Raw genomic sequence first — 15,510 nt, 5'->3', positions numbered from 1 at the left:
TGATATAATAACATTATCATTAGTTTTACTCAAGTAATCTGTGGTTAACGGTTTGTCCTACCAATTTGTTACACCCTGTATACTTTTAAAGAAAACGCACTACTTTTAAAGTTTACCATTAAAAATTTTGATTCTTTAGTTTCATAATTCAAATTAAAATCGTGTATTTTCTCTAATTCTGATTCACTTGACGGGAATAGTTGATTTTGTAACGAATATCATTTCCCAAACAAAAGAAGGCGCGACCGCACTACACACATTCATGATTTGACTCAAAACTGACTAATTCCGACCATAGGCGGAACCGGATCGACTTGCGTAAAGGCGCCTTCGCTCCGGCGTGATCTCCAGCAGATAACAGCAGATATGACTAACTGGTCTCCGATCGAGGGAAAGTAAAAGTCTCCCCCGGACCCCCCCTGAGGTTGTCATGTGCGAAAAGAACCGCTGGGACACGCGACTGGACCGTAGTGAAACCGGAGGAATCCGTCTTCTCGGGCCAGTTCTTCGAGAACGTCCTGGTGGTGCGGTCAACGCGAACAGCCGTGCTCTGTGTGATAGTACTTGGTGTGTTTTTACTTGGATGTGAGTATCTTGGCGTTCCGGCTGGGTAACGTATAGCTACATATTTATTTTCGTGAAAAAAAAATTGTCGGAGACTTTTTAACTCTTCCGATTTTTATTTGGTTGACAGTTGTGACATACTATCTTAAAATTAGGTTTATAATAAACTGGTTACAATCAATGAAATTTTCTTATAACTATACGGAACGTTCCAAAAATACCCTTCAGGATTTCTAGCAAATAAGAAAGGAAAATTACGAAGGTTCGGAAAATACAGGGTTAAATTTGACAAACCGAAAAGCTAATTTCCTGGTAAAATGGTCTTTATAGAAATGACACAACAATGGGTACTTACGTCTTTTAAAAAATGCACCACACAATCAATTTGTATTTTGCATTTTAACCCTTGATGGATAAAATATTTTATATACAAGGTGTCGCTAAGGCTCAAAATTTTAACCGGCACTTCAACTCATCAAAAACAATAAATTTTGAGCTGTCTATAAATTAATGACGTACCTAAAAGACTTAAAAAAAATGGAAAACGGCTTTGCTTTTGATAAATTAAATGATTAAAATGTTGTACCTCTATTTCTGGGACACCACGTGCTTACTGACAACGAAGGCATTTTGTAATATTTCCATTTCCTCATAAACCAAATTTTACAGCAATGTGAGTGACATACGTATTTTTGTTTTGACAAACTAAACGGGATAATTTTTTTTTTTTCTTTAAAAAATTACGGAAATTTAAAAAAAATATGAATTTGTAGTAAAAGAATGCAATTGCATAACAATTTCTCGAATTTGGTCACCTTGAAATACATCTTTGAAGATGGTGATATGAGAATCATAAACTTCATATTAAAGTTAATTTTATTAATTCATTTCTCATCATTTTCCATTAACTTCAACACCTTGTTTCAATAATGAGTTATTTTCGAAAACCTTATACTATTTTATATTTTCTCTCGATAAAATACCGAACCATATGTTTGAAACAACCCGTATAATATAATGTCTTAATAAAGTTGTTATTAGTACGACAAAACTGTACAAAACAAACTCAGTTTTTAACTCGGTCCAAATTTCTTGTTAAATTAATTAATATTTCTTATATGAACTCAAGAAATTTGTTAAAAAATTGAACGTATTTCTGTGACAGGACATTGAACATGAAAGTATAAGGTAAATGTTTTAAGAAACTGAAAGTGATAGAAAAACCAAAAATCCGCAATAAGTGAAAAAAATTCAAATGGCAAAGAATTGTTGTCTCTTTTTACGCATGAATTTTGTTTAATTATTTGGAAACGCAATACATTTTACACTTATTTTAGTATGTTAATTTCTAAATAATTTATAGTACTTATTAAAAAATCAGGAAGTTTCTATTCTAATTCACCATTCAAATAAAAGGAACAGCGTATCTTATTTGAAAAATATCCGTTTGGGACAGAGAAACGAGACTATTTTTAAAAGTTTAATATTTTAATAATGAGAATTGGATTAACTAAAAATTAGAATATTTCAACATTGGTGCTGGATAAACATTTATGGATTATTATTAATCTTCTAGATTTAGGAAATGTTTCTATTGTTTTATAACTCACGCTTTTCTTGTTCCTATGTTTCTCCATATCTTAAAAATATTTAAACATGACTGAAAATTGAACTTGAAAAATTATACGTCCATTTAATTTTCCATTATTTACTACCTAACAATGAAATAGTTTCATAATGCGAAACATAAGAAAAGCCACTTTTTTCCTAACCGTTTTGGAGAAATTTAATTGCACATAACTAACGTAATTACTTAAACAGTACGAATGAATTTAACATAATTTAAGTAATCGTGGTGACTTGCCATAAATATTTAAAGACAACGCAATCCGTTTCATAAGTTTTCCTGGTTTCTTTATGCATTGTTTTGTTTGTAATACCGACAATTTCGAAGACAGTAAAATTATGAACACAATCGGCGATTCTGACTACAAAAATTTTACTAAGTAGATACTGTTTTTGTTTAATAAAATATATCGCAGTAAGGCCGTTCAACTTGTTAGAATATTCAAATCGCTGCCCCACTTACATAAGGATGTTTTATGTGGGCCTGATAAGTCTAAATTTTATCTCAAAACAATTATTGTTGCTCAACAGCTGAAAACAGTGCACTAACGGCATAATCATTGATCAAATGTATGTAGAAATTTCATTTCAACGAACATATTTTTTGCTACAATCGTTCGTCTTGTAATTAGCGATGATCATCTTGTTAACTAACCTAACCATCCAATTATGGATTAATATTTCTCACATTCACCAGGAATACCCTTCAGTTAACAGTCAGCGGAGTGAATCTGAAAAACAATTCGACACCGCGTGGCATCTGTCTCGAATTTGCCACGTTCCATTACTCTCCATGAAACGTCGCCCGGAAAATGATTTATTATTGGGGGTCGGTAATGTAGAGCGCCCGGCTCCTCAACCGGACCGAGTGGTATCATTTATTTTCGTCACGTGACGTCAGCCCAATAGCTGCTTAATAGATTTTTGCTAACGATACGCCCCACAGCTCGAACAATAGAGAGGAAAAAGGAAACACTAGGTTATAAGTAGGCAATAATACGGTGTCACAATTTTCACTTTCACACAGCTAAATTTATAGTTTTACTTCTGAAAGATTTCATCATCATCACGATCATTCTCATCATAGTCGTCGTCATCATCACGATCAACATATTGATCTTGATGATCTAATCATCACTATCATGAACATTTTCATCAGAATCGTCGTCGTCATCGGCATCGTCATCACCAGTACCACCATCATCATCATTAATACCACCACCACCACCACCACCACCACCATCATCATTATCATTGTCATCATCATCATTGTCACCACCGTCGTCAGAATCATCTTCATGAAGAAATTATTTTAATTATATCTACATCAAGAAAAATGTGGAAAACTTCTATTCGATTGTATTACCCGGCTTGTACAACATTTATCCACGTATTGAATAAATGTGTGTATTAGACTTGTACAAAGTAAATTAGAAGAATCGTAGGCAGTAGCTATTTTAAAACAAACATAGATAATTAAAAAGTCTTTTATGTGAGCTCGCTGGGTAGACCCTGTTTTATCAAAGGCCAAAAACATTTCAGTTGCACTGCAAAAAATCTCCATTCATTATTACTTCGCCTGGTCATGTATGAAACGATCCTCTGCTATATATACACAAAAATTTTAATGAATAGAAACAAATCAAACAGACTCTTGTTTGCTTTGAAGACATTGGGCAAGTAAATTTCTCTATCTAGTTCACTAAACGTATATAATGAATAGTATCATGTTAGTGATTTTAACGAGTGAATATAGAATTTTTAAACAGAAAATTAACTACATACCAATTATTACATAAGCCTGAATCTAAAATTAGATTTCTTTTGTTAAAGCCTTATTAATTACTTTTGCTTACTGAGAAATTAAGGAATAAAAAAGATAATAACAAAGAAAAATATAGAATAATTTAAGAAGCAAAGACAATGAAGGAGAAAAAAAGCTTGAATGGGATGAAATCAATAAGGAAATTAAATCAAGGCAGACCAGAAACAATGTAATCATAACAGTGAAAAAAAAAGGAAAAGTGTTTTGAAGATCATCGAAAGAAAATATAAACAGAAGTTAAAAAAATTCTTCCTAGTTTATCAAGGCAAATACTAAAGTCAAAATAATAAGAAGTCAACGCTTTACGTTAAAAACACAGGCAATTATTAGTTCATTCAAAAGATTTATACATACAGGGTGGTCCGTTTCTCATGGCTCACCATTGGCATTTGGGAAACCGTAAGATATACAGATCAAAGGGAAACTATTAGAAGATATGGTCAATTATATCCAGAAAGACACCAGCCTCATCAAACGGTGTTTTTAAACGTGTATAGAAATATGCTAGAATTTGGAAAGATCGCTATTTTCAGTTTTCTCACAATATTTGAGGAACGGCAGTAGATATCTTTGATTTGTCTGGTTTATTTTAATGACCCCGAAAAGGCACAACTTTTTCTAATTCGAGCGACCCTGTATATGTTACGGTTTTCCAGATGCTAATGGTGAGTCATGAAAAACGGACCACCCTATATACGTTGCTGTGCTTGCTCTTGCTGTTTGTTTTTTTTTGTAAAGATTAATTCATTTTGAAATTTTATTTTATATACCGAACCGATTTTGAACTGATATTGCAGGAAACAACTGCTCTGTGGACTACATGCCTCGACCAACATTGAATCTAGTAAATCGCTACGATTATTTTGATTTAAACTTCAGTTATTTTTGTCGCGTATTACTGAAACACTAACATAGACACTTATATTTCACCAAAATTGACCATTATAGAAGTGAATTACGCCCTAAAGAAACCATTGACACCAACAAAACGTCCGTTTGATTGAATAAGCCGTGAATAAGTAAGGCATTTAACGCTCTATCGATTCCCATCTATCTGAATTAATTTTTTTCACCCGCATCAATGTCGGCGGTGAGGAAATAGCGCAATCAAACAAAAATCTAACCGAAATAAAAGAAACGTTCAAGTTCATTGAACAAAAAACTCACTCAGTGTCAAACAGCAGATTGTTTCAACGGCCAACGTCGTTTGCTGGGTTGCAGCATCGCAATCTTTTTGTTAACTATACCAGGAATTTGACATTGCTTTCAGCCACCGCAATTACTTACATTGTAATTAAATAATTGTTGTCGCAAAGGATATAACCGCGAGAGATATTGTTTTTCTAAGAAAAAGTCCCATGTTATTATTTTTTGTGGATCAGGCAGCTCTAGATTTGCAGACAGCGGAAAATTGACGAGCGGTCTAAAAACAAATGAGTAAACGTCACAATTAATCTCCGTTTATAAATAGGAAACCTTGGTCTGTAATATGATGCGTTTTGTACTATACAAAAATAGTTCCAAGTCCAAATTAAATACAGAAATCTGCACCGCTTCCAAACTATAAGCAGTGCTGCCGAGCTCAGATTGATGATGTTGTCTAGTGATGCCGTTCCAAGACACATATTAATAAACAGAGATCTTTACAAAAAAGAGGTTGGGTTGGCTTGTATCCCACAATCTCTGGACGTTAAATGATTTCGACGTCGACTACTACCCTGTCCTGAAGTTTTACAACTAAACTATTGTTACAGCGACCACGCCGTTCTTTCCTAGTGTCGAGAATGCAAGCACAAATCCGGATATTTCTTACAGCAAGAAGCACCAGCTGATTTATGGACGAATGTTTTGCGGAGTGCAGTTTCAGTTCCTCAGAATTTCACAAAACAAGTATTGTAATTTATTACGAAAACAGTTTTGAAGCGAAAAACTCTTGAGATGCGACTTTTTCTTGTTGGTTGCATAAATCATCTTTGTTCAGGAGATCCGAAGGCACCCCTGGGGTGACATTTTTAGCTTGTCACATTGAAAATCAAGGCATTATGTATGGTGAAACTTTAGACAAAGAGTTTTTTGATATACACTTAAGTAACAAATAAATTGTTTCTAAATTTAGTAAAAATGTTCATATACAGTGTGTCCCAAGATGATGGAAAAAATTCATGTTTTTTTTCCAGTTGAAATTTAAAAAAATAGCTGAAACAGGTCAATTAGTAAATACAAGTTTTCACTTTTCTGCAATATTTTCTATTTTTTTGAGCCATGTTTGAGAGACCTATAACACTACCGACATTTTTTTTAATAGGACGCTCTATATTTTATAGCATAAATAGATAGCCCTTCTTGTTTGTCATAGTTGTCAAAAAATGGAGGAATTAAATGAAAACAATAATTTAGTACTACTTTTTATTTTATTACAGCAAATGTTCAAAGTGGCCCCCATTAACCATTGCACAATGTCCGATTCGTTGTTCAAAGTTATCAATTACGTTTTGAATAACATTTGGTGTTATGTTTCGAACACAAAAAAATCTAGAGGGGTTAAGTCAGTGGTGCGTGGTGGCCATTCAGGCGGTCCTCTTCTGCCTATACATCGATTTGGGAAAACTTCATTAATGTAATTTCTTACATCGAGACGAAAATGTGGAGGAGCACCATATTGTTGGAACCAGACATCACACAGCAGGCATATGATGCTCATTAGGGTTAGGAAAAATTAATTCCAGTTCTGTAATCAACTGAAAACGCAAAAAAACAAATAAATGTCACCTGTCAAATTGGTCCTCAAAGAAATAAGATCCCAGAATGCGATTTCCTACTATATAGTCCAATTAAATAAGCCTTTCAATCGAAATTTTGGTCAACTTGCCTGAATTTTTGATATGAGTTAGTGACAGTAATTTTTTGTTCAACCCCCGGCCAAGGGTGAAAAAAGATAAAACAAAGGGGTTTTTCAAGATAACTCAAAACAGGTAAGGCCTAGAAAAAGAAGTTTCGTATAAGAGTTGTAAACCATATTCTACATAAAAATGGCCTCTTGACTTTTTCTTGTATTATTAAAATTAACAGAGTTAGGGAGGCTAGAAGTTAAGGGAAGATTTCAGAAATTTAAAAAAATCATAAGCAGAAAAATGAATGAATTTTGTAATTTTTTTTTCGATCTACTCTAAAAAATGTAACCTGTCTTTTCAGAAATATTTTTTAATTTTTAATAAGAAAGTTATAACAATTTCAAATTTGTTGTTCACCCCCCTAAACAGAGATTTTGACGAAAACCTCGAAACAGGTCAATTTAATTTTGTCAATTTGTTTACATAAATCATATTTTTAAATCTTTTTGGGTAAATATGATTTTTTTATAAATAAAAAATTTAGTTTTTCTGAAATAAAAAATAAGGGTAGCAACCCCCAAACATAGAATCACTTGCGAAATATTTGTTTTTTATCGTAAATAATTTCCATTTTGTTTCATTTCAAAATATTGATTAGAACCCCAGAAATTTTGAAAAAACTGTTTTGGGGGGCGAACTTTGAGGGTGTATTTCGCCCCGTAAATATGTTTTTCCGCCGATAAAAAAATATGTCTCTTTACATTTTTTAGAGTAGAATGAAAAAAAAAAAATTACAAAATTAATTCGTTTTTCTGCTTGTTATGATTTTTTTAAATTTCTGAAATCTTCCCTTAACTTCTAGACTACCTAAACTCTGTGTTAATTTTAATAATACAAGAAAAAGTCAAGATGGTATTTTTATGTAGAATTGTATGCTTTACAACTTTTATACGAAACTTTTTTTCTAGCTCTTACCCGTTTTGAGTTATCTTGAAAAATCCCTTTGTTTTATCTTTTTTCACCCTTGGCCGGGGGTTGAACAAAAAATTACTGTCACTTATTGTTATAACATTCTTCAAACTAACTCATATCAAAAATTCAGGCAAGTTGACCAAAATTTCGATTTAAAGGCTTATTTAATTGAACTACCATTCCAGCCCAAACACTGACTTTTTTCGTTTGTTGTTTATGTTTTTCTTGCATCCAATGAAGATTTTCTGGGCTCCAAACTTAGTATTTTGCCTGTTCACGGTTCCATTTAAGCAAAAAGTTCTTTCTGTGTCATCTGCCCATAGTTCTTGTAAGACGTTAACTTTGTAAGGACGCCACGTTGGAGTCTTCAGAGTTCTGTGAACTGAGGACTTCGACAAGTTGAAGTTGGATGAGATAGATCTAATGGATGTGTTTGGTTTTAAGGTCAATTTATTTACCAGTTTCTTAACGTAATAAGCTTATTATTTTCAAAACTGTCCTGTAATAAATGCCACGCCTCAATGTAATTTTCATCGCATACTTCTAAAGACATACAGTCTTCTGCAGCTGCCCCTTTTACTAAACATTTTAAATAAAAGAATTTCTGAACCGGCGTTAACTCTTCGTCGTTATCAACCATGGATGTAAACGCGTCGCGAAACTCCAACCAAGATTTGTAGGAACCATAAAATGGTGTTATTTCAATAGTAGGTAACTTTACATTTTTCGCTTTTTTATGAACCGGACCTGAACTTTGTTGCGCTGCTATCTCTCCTGCATTTTGATTACCCAATAATCTTTTTGCATCCCCGATTAATTNCTCCAACCACGATTTGTAGGAACCATAAAATGGTGTTATTTCAATAGTAGGTAACTTTACATTTTTCGCTTTTTTATGAACCGGACCTGAACTTTGTTGCGCTGCTATCTCTCCTGCATTTTGATTACCCAATAATCTTTTTGCATCCCCGATTAATTTGTAATAACACAGGCCGACAAAATTTCAAAAAAAAAATTCCAGAGATCAGACACTACGCTTCCGAAGGCATTTGGCGCGCTGAATCCGAATCAGGCCTCACAATTGATCCATCACCCTAGGTTTCCGAGATATTCTAACCTAAAAGTTTCTTAAAACTGAAAACATCAATGGAAACGACTATCTTTCCCCTTTTTTCCCCGCATTTTTTTATTTGGAAAAAGCTCTATTTTTCGCGGAGATATCGTCAATTTAAGATAACCAGTATGGCTATATTATTACATCATGGCTAACCCCATAACACTGAGCGCTGCTAGCCCTAATTGTTAGGAACGTTAACCCCAAGCCCTATAACCCCACAACACTAAGCGGAGCGAGCGCCCTCATCGTCAGGAAGGTTAACTTCAAGCCCTATAACCCAATAACACTAAGCGCTGCGAGCCCTAATCGTCAGGAAGGTTAACCCCAAGCCCTATATGTCTGGAAGGTTAATCCCAAGCCCTATAACCCCACAACACTAAGCGCTGTGAGCCCTAATCGTCAGGAAGGTTAACTTCAAGCCCTATTACCCAATAACCCATAATACCCATTAATTGTGTTATAGGTCGAGCCATGGTTTAATAAGGTAGCTATACTGATCATCTTTAATCGACGATATCTCCGCGAAAAATAAAGCTTTTTACAAATAAAAAAATGCGTTTTGAAGGGGAAAGATAGTAGTTTCCAATGATATTTTCAGTTTTGAGAAAAAAAATTTTTTTCGCCAAGTTACATAACCTTGAAAATAGCAAAAATACGTGTTTTTTGCACTTTTAGGTTAGAATATCTCGGAAACCTAGGGTGATGGATCAATTCTGAGGCCAGATTCGGATTCAGCGCGCCAAATGCCTTCGGAAACGCAGTGTCTGATCTCTGGAATTTTTTCCTTGTTGGCCTGTGTAATTTTCCTCAAAAATATCCCTTTTATTTTTTTGTAATTCTGTTTCATCGATTTCCTCTATTTGTTCCTGAATTTTATTAAATTGATCATACATTTCCTCTCTGAAAGATGAGAAAGAGTTTCTTCCCTGACCTCGCTTAAAAACCTTTCAAATCGTGTTAACTGCCCTTTGATGTTACCGCGTTTTATTTTTAATGATTTTAAATCTGTCATTTTAACGCCCGAACGAGTTATTTTATTTACTTGCCGGTATGCCCTGTGCCTTTGCCAAATCGTGCGTCGTGCTCTAAGCCCGAGTGCTATTCAGCACGCCGCTCTCACTCTTCTTTTGGCTGCTTTGACTCTCTGACTCGCTGCCGTTCCCCGCTGCTGCTTTCTTTTCGCCAAGAGATGTCCAGGTACTCCCTTGCCTTATTGGCACTCCCTTGACTTGTTACTTGGTGATCTGTGCTGCACGAAATACCTGCCGATGTTGCTGCCTTTTACTTTTCCTCCACTGACTGGTTTTGCTTTTCTCTCCTAATGAGAAATATCACGAAAACACTTTTACTAGTGAATCCGGCTCGAAGGACCAGGATGAGTGAGGATTTTCAGTAACGGCGAGCATCACATTTTGACAGTCATGTTCGCTTACCGTTCTTCGCCTTCCTGGTCCAGGTGAATCTTTTATACTTTCGGTTTCTTCAAACTTTTTGGATAATTTACTTACTGTAGTTCAACTAATTCTCTGGTCTCGACACTTATGGTGAAATAAGTCACATAACTCCTGTTGACTACGGATTTTATCTCGGCATCCAATCATAATTAAAATTTCAGTTCTCTGTTTTTTGGAACTAAAACGAATCACGTTATACCTAAGGTACTCTGGTGAATTTTATGTGTTTATGGATGTGTTTTTTTTTTGAGAAAAAAAATCTTGAAAGTAAGTAGGAAAAGATGAATAAAGAGTAGGTACATTTTTTAAAGTCCACAGAAGAGACTATGATTGTTTGAAATAGTCATCAGTACGACATGAAAGACACCTTTTTACATTTTTTTTGACAATTATGACCTTATATCGCTGTATTCGTCTTTAGAAGGGTTACCTATATATACTATAAAATATAGAGCAGCCTATTAAAAAAAATGTTGGTAATGCTATAGGTCTGTCAAATATGGTTGAAAAAAAATTGAAAATAGGTATTGCAGAAAAATGATAATTTCTATTTACTAATTGACCTGTTTCACCGTTTTTTTTAAATCTGAACTAAAAAAAAATATAATAATTTTGTTCCAACATTTTGGGACACACTGTATATTATACTAGTATGGTTCATCAAAGGTTTTGATTTCAGAATATTATATTTCTCATTCGTTTTATATCAATGGAAAAAAATCGTGCTAGCTCCAAACCAATCATTTGAAGATGAAGATTATAAACACAAAATTTGTTTTTTTTTGCATAAGAAGTATTCAATTAACCCAACTTTTTTACGGATAGCGAATCTAGTGAAACTACAAAATTAATGGGAGAGGTGTTCTTGAAAAATAATATACATCTTTTAAGTGATAAGCCAACTGTGATTTGATCCACTTTGACAGATGGCTAACCACATAACAGTTTGTAACCTGAATTTCTGATAGCTCTAACGTCTTTCGAAAACTAGATTTGCAAAGACATTTAATAATTATGGCAAGAGGGTATAACAGGTGTCTCAAACATCTTAATGTGAGTAAATATCAAGTTTACATCGAAAGGTGTCTTCTCTTTAGAAAATGTCGGACATTACTAGGACATTTGGTGACTTTACAATTTGACGGATTGTTATTTATGTCACTGAATGACCTAAACTTATGGTTTTTTTTACAAAATTTAACCTTTTCAAAACTTTTATAAGCATTCTAGCGACATTCCAGTTAATTAATGAAAAAAGCAAAGGAATCCTTATTGCTGATCCATATGTTTTGGGTTATTCTGTATGCAGACAGTACTTAAAAAGTTTGGTAAGGATTTTTTAATGGTAATGACAGAATGTAATAATAATAAGCATTTTCAATGATCAAAACATTGCCTAAAATTAATAGTAATCAAAACTGTTAAAAACTATTGAGAACTGCGGCATTTTATATTTTTTTTGTAGTCAATAGAAAAATTACTAGTTCAATTATACGTTATCAGCCCACTTTAATTTTCATTACAAAAACGCGTGTCTTTTGTTCAAGTTTTAAGCAAAATTATATAATTAACAAACGTTTGTCATTTATTATTTCGATTCTTACTTAAACTGCGTTTTTTTCTGCGAAAAGATTGTTTGGGTATAGGTATGTGTGTGTTAATAAGTGGGAATAAACATATTAAAGCGCCTGCCGAGCTATAGATAGAGTCAGCGGTTCCAAAAATGTTTCTTCATATTATTGTGGTTAGTTAATAGGAATTAAAAAATATTCCACTTGCAAAAAAATCTGTCAATCGCGTTTTCCTCAATTTGCTTACTGTTCTAATATCATCACCAATTAACAACTAATACATTAATTCAAAGTAGAATATATGGGTCAAATGACCATTCCAGTGCACAATTAGAGTGTCTAGCTCGACTGTAGATCCAGAGTGTTGTAGGTAGTAAGGAAAAAGACTAAAAGTTCGCCTTACATCCCTGAGTTGGGGGGCGGTTTTAAATGGGGGCGCCATTTCGGAGCGTGGATCAAGGATAAGGCTGACGGATTTCGCAGGAAACTTCCGTTATTGGCTTACTGCCGTTTTTGTTGACGGAGTCAGACAGTGTTGTCAAATTAGTTTAAAAGACCACTAAGATTTTAATTCAAATTGTGGCATCAAAATGGTGGTTCAGAACCTTCATTAAACATCAGTCCAATATACAATAGAAAGAGTTAGAGCAAATATTTTTTCAGAAATTCCATGCTACCTAATAAATCATTATATGAAAGTTTTGGTCCAACGTCTCTGGGACTTCTGCTTTTGATAGGAAATAATACAGTCTATGCCTCTTGATCAGATTTGCACAGATCGTTTTCATATTTTGAGAATTAATTTTTTTTTATTTAAAACATAGAAGATTATATTAAACTAATTCGGTAAGTATCGACATGAAGTTACCACTAAAACATTTTGCGGACTTTCCCTTTTAGTAAAAGCCATTTTTCATAAAACTTATCCGTCATTGTTGACAGTCTACGTTTAGGATATTACCATAAATCTGAGAACGCAATTAGCGTACATCTACCCATACATCAACTTTATTAAGAAAAAATTCTTGTAAGAGTGGGTGGTGATTGATCTGCGATCTGGTAAAATTGATGGAAACAAAATTACACAATGGTGGGTCTCGGATTCGACCGCGTAGCCTAAAAAGTCTATTAATTTTAAATTTCTCACGTCCCCAGTGCCGTGTAGATGTTTCTTGAAGGCGCGATATCAATTAACAACGAACACAACAAAAAATAAAAAATAAACTTGTTTGAAAAACCGTTCGGCAGTCATTTGTTTAAAAAAAGTTGCTTACTATGATCATAAATCTCAATCTGGAAAGACTTTTGTGAATTCAATAAACAATCCTTCCTTTTTCTGAATTAATAAATATGTTTTAGTCGACTGCGCCATAATTTTTTTATTTTTTTTTTGTAATAGGATATTTTGTTGAAAGAAGCATATCTGATTTCATGTTGTGGTGGTTACACTAAGCGCATGTTTATAACTTATGAATTATGAATAACAAAGTTGCAAAATGTAAGCGTAAAAAAATGCGATGAAGATAAATAATCAGTCAGGTTTACAATCGAACAAGTCTGATTCTAAAGTTATATAAAACCACTTGAATATAGAGGTCAGTGCGGTGAAAATGTAAAGAAAGGTAATATTCATCATTTACAAACGATTTAGATTAGATCTGCCTCCTGGTGTTAAGTTGCAAAAGAAACTACCTACAACTTCTCTAACAATTCAAAACAAATGGAGCTATTTATAACAGTCACATTTTGCGTATTAAATAATTGAAATTAATACTGGAATCAGAACACATGGTGTGTAAAATTTCCTTTAAAGAGTTTAGAAAGTTGTGAGGCAGATGATAATAGTACTCTGAAATAGTGAATAATCGTTTTATGGCTTATATGTTAATAATGATAAGAGTAATTGGATAAGAATACAGCTTCCATTTGGCTTGAAATTATGTTCAAATATCTTCCAGATGTCGTTAAAATTTCTGCACAAAGTTCGCCATATGTAAAGTGACATTATTTTAAATAAATAACATTAATTTAAATGAGAAATTTTGGTATCTTTAAATAGGCATTAAAATGTCGGAGATATTTGTCACTTTTGACATGGTCCTAGATAAAATATACTAAATATCTACGGCTGTATGTGACTAGTATGGGCCTACTGTGAGGATAGAAAAAATTTAAATAAAATTTGGGAGACGTGGTGTTAAATGGGAAGAGGTAAGCTCCATTTTGAATCGAAAGTATTTTCTTTGGGATTTGACAGAAACGACTATTTTAAAGAAATTTAACAGTTTCGTTATATTTAAGTTTAGTGTTACCAAGATTCATATCCAAATTGTCACACATCTTTTGTCTGCTGTAAAATTGAATAACTTGAGTTTTTTTAGGATTCATATAAAACTGATGTTGAGAGAAATAAGCATTTAATGAAATCAAAATGTGCTTGCTGTTTTGTTGAATTAATTCATTCGATGTGTTAGAAACTATTATAGAAATGTCATCTGCATACATTGTAAAATACGATGGGGATATTATGTGTCCAATATCATTTATATATAAAATAAAAATTAGGGGACCCATAACGGACCATTGAGGAACTCCCATGCCAATATCTACGCTCTTTGATGCCACACTTTTCACTACATGTTGATCAAAATGCTGCAAACTTACATTCTGTCCTCCCGCGTCAATACACACGGCTGAAGTTGTAGACATACCACTCCGAAACCAATGTTGACTTTTTGTTATTAAATTAGATTTTTCAAGAAAATTAACCAGTCTGTCTAAAAAACAATACTCAAAAATTTTTGAAAAACCGAAAGGTATAGAAACTGGTCCTTAATTTTCTAATAATTGCGGATTCTGTTTTTTAAAAATAGGCACAATTTTTCCAGTTTTTAATACATTTGGAAAAGTTCCGGTTTCAAATGATAAATTTATTATATACGTAAGTGGTTCGACAATAGCACACATTGACTGTTTTATTATGATACTTGGTATATCATCAGGGCCAGATGACTTGTTTGTTTTAAGTTTCCTAGTTAACAGATTCAACATTTCATGACTTGTAAACGGTTTTAAAAATAAAGAGTGACTTATGTTGTTTATATTATTGTTAACATTGTATTTTGGTATATGAGATTTTGGTAGAGATAAATTTTCTATAATATTTCGAGGAGCTTGTACAAAATACTCATTAAGTAACAACGCGACGCCACAATTTCAGTTTGCTCATATACGGGTGTTAAAAAAAGAGTGTAAAATATTTCAGGAGGTAATAGTATAAACCAAAATAAGCAGAAAAGTCTTAATAAACATGGGTCCGCAAAGTAACGGTTGCGGAGATATGGACCACTATTCGTTTTTCAAACATTTTATTTTATTAGGAATAAACCGACAAAGGAAGCTTTTAACAAACAAAAAACAAAGTTAGAGAAGATGTTCTAATATAATCTGGACATCAGGCACGTTTTTCATTAAACATTTGGATGGGTATTGTAGGTGACAGGTTTCTAGGCCCTGTTGTTTTACCAAACCGATTAACAGGCGATTAATC

At 33.4% G+C, this 15,510-nt stretch overlaps 1 protein-coding gene across 1 annotated transcript in view; it reads left to right on the top strand.

Annotated features, from left to right (window-relative positions):
- The first annotated feature begins 463 nt into the window (after positions 1-463).
- The window catches only part of LOC108907302, a 43,780-nt gene continuing 28,733 nt past the window's right edge, over positions 464-15,510 (top strand). Inside the window, exon 1 of the mRNA XM_018710925.1 lies at positions 464-585. The gene's annotated coding sequence lies outside the window, so the exon portion shown is untranslated. The remainder of the gene's footprint in view (positions 586-15,510) is intronic.

The sequence above is a fragment of the Anoplophora glabripennis genome, unplaced genomic scaffold, assembly GCF_000390285.2.
Source record: "Anoplophora glabripennis isolate ALB-LARVAE unplaced genomic scaffold, Agla_2.0 scaffold222, whole genome shotgun sequence".
Classification (NCBI taxonomy): Eukaryota; Metazoa; Arthropoda; class Insecta; order Coleoptera; family Cerambycidae; genus Anoplophora; species Anoplophora glabripennis.
The sequence above is the reverse complement of the archived record's forward strand: the minus strand, read 5'-3'. Positions and strand labels throughout refer to the sequence as shown.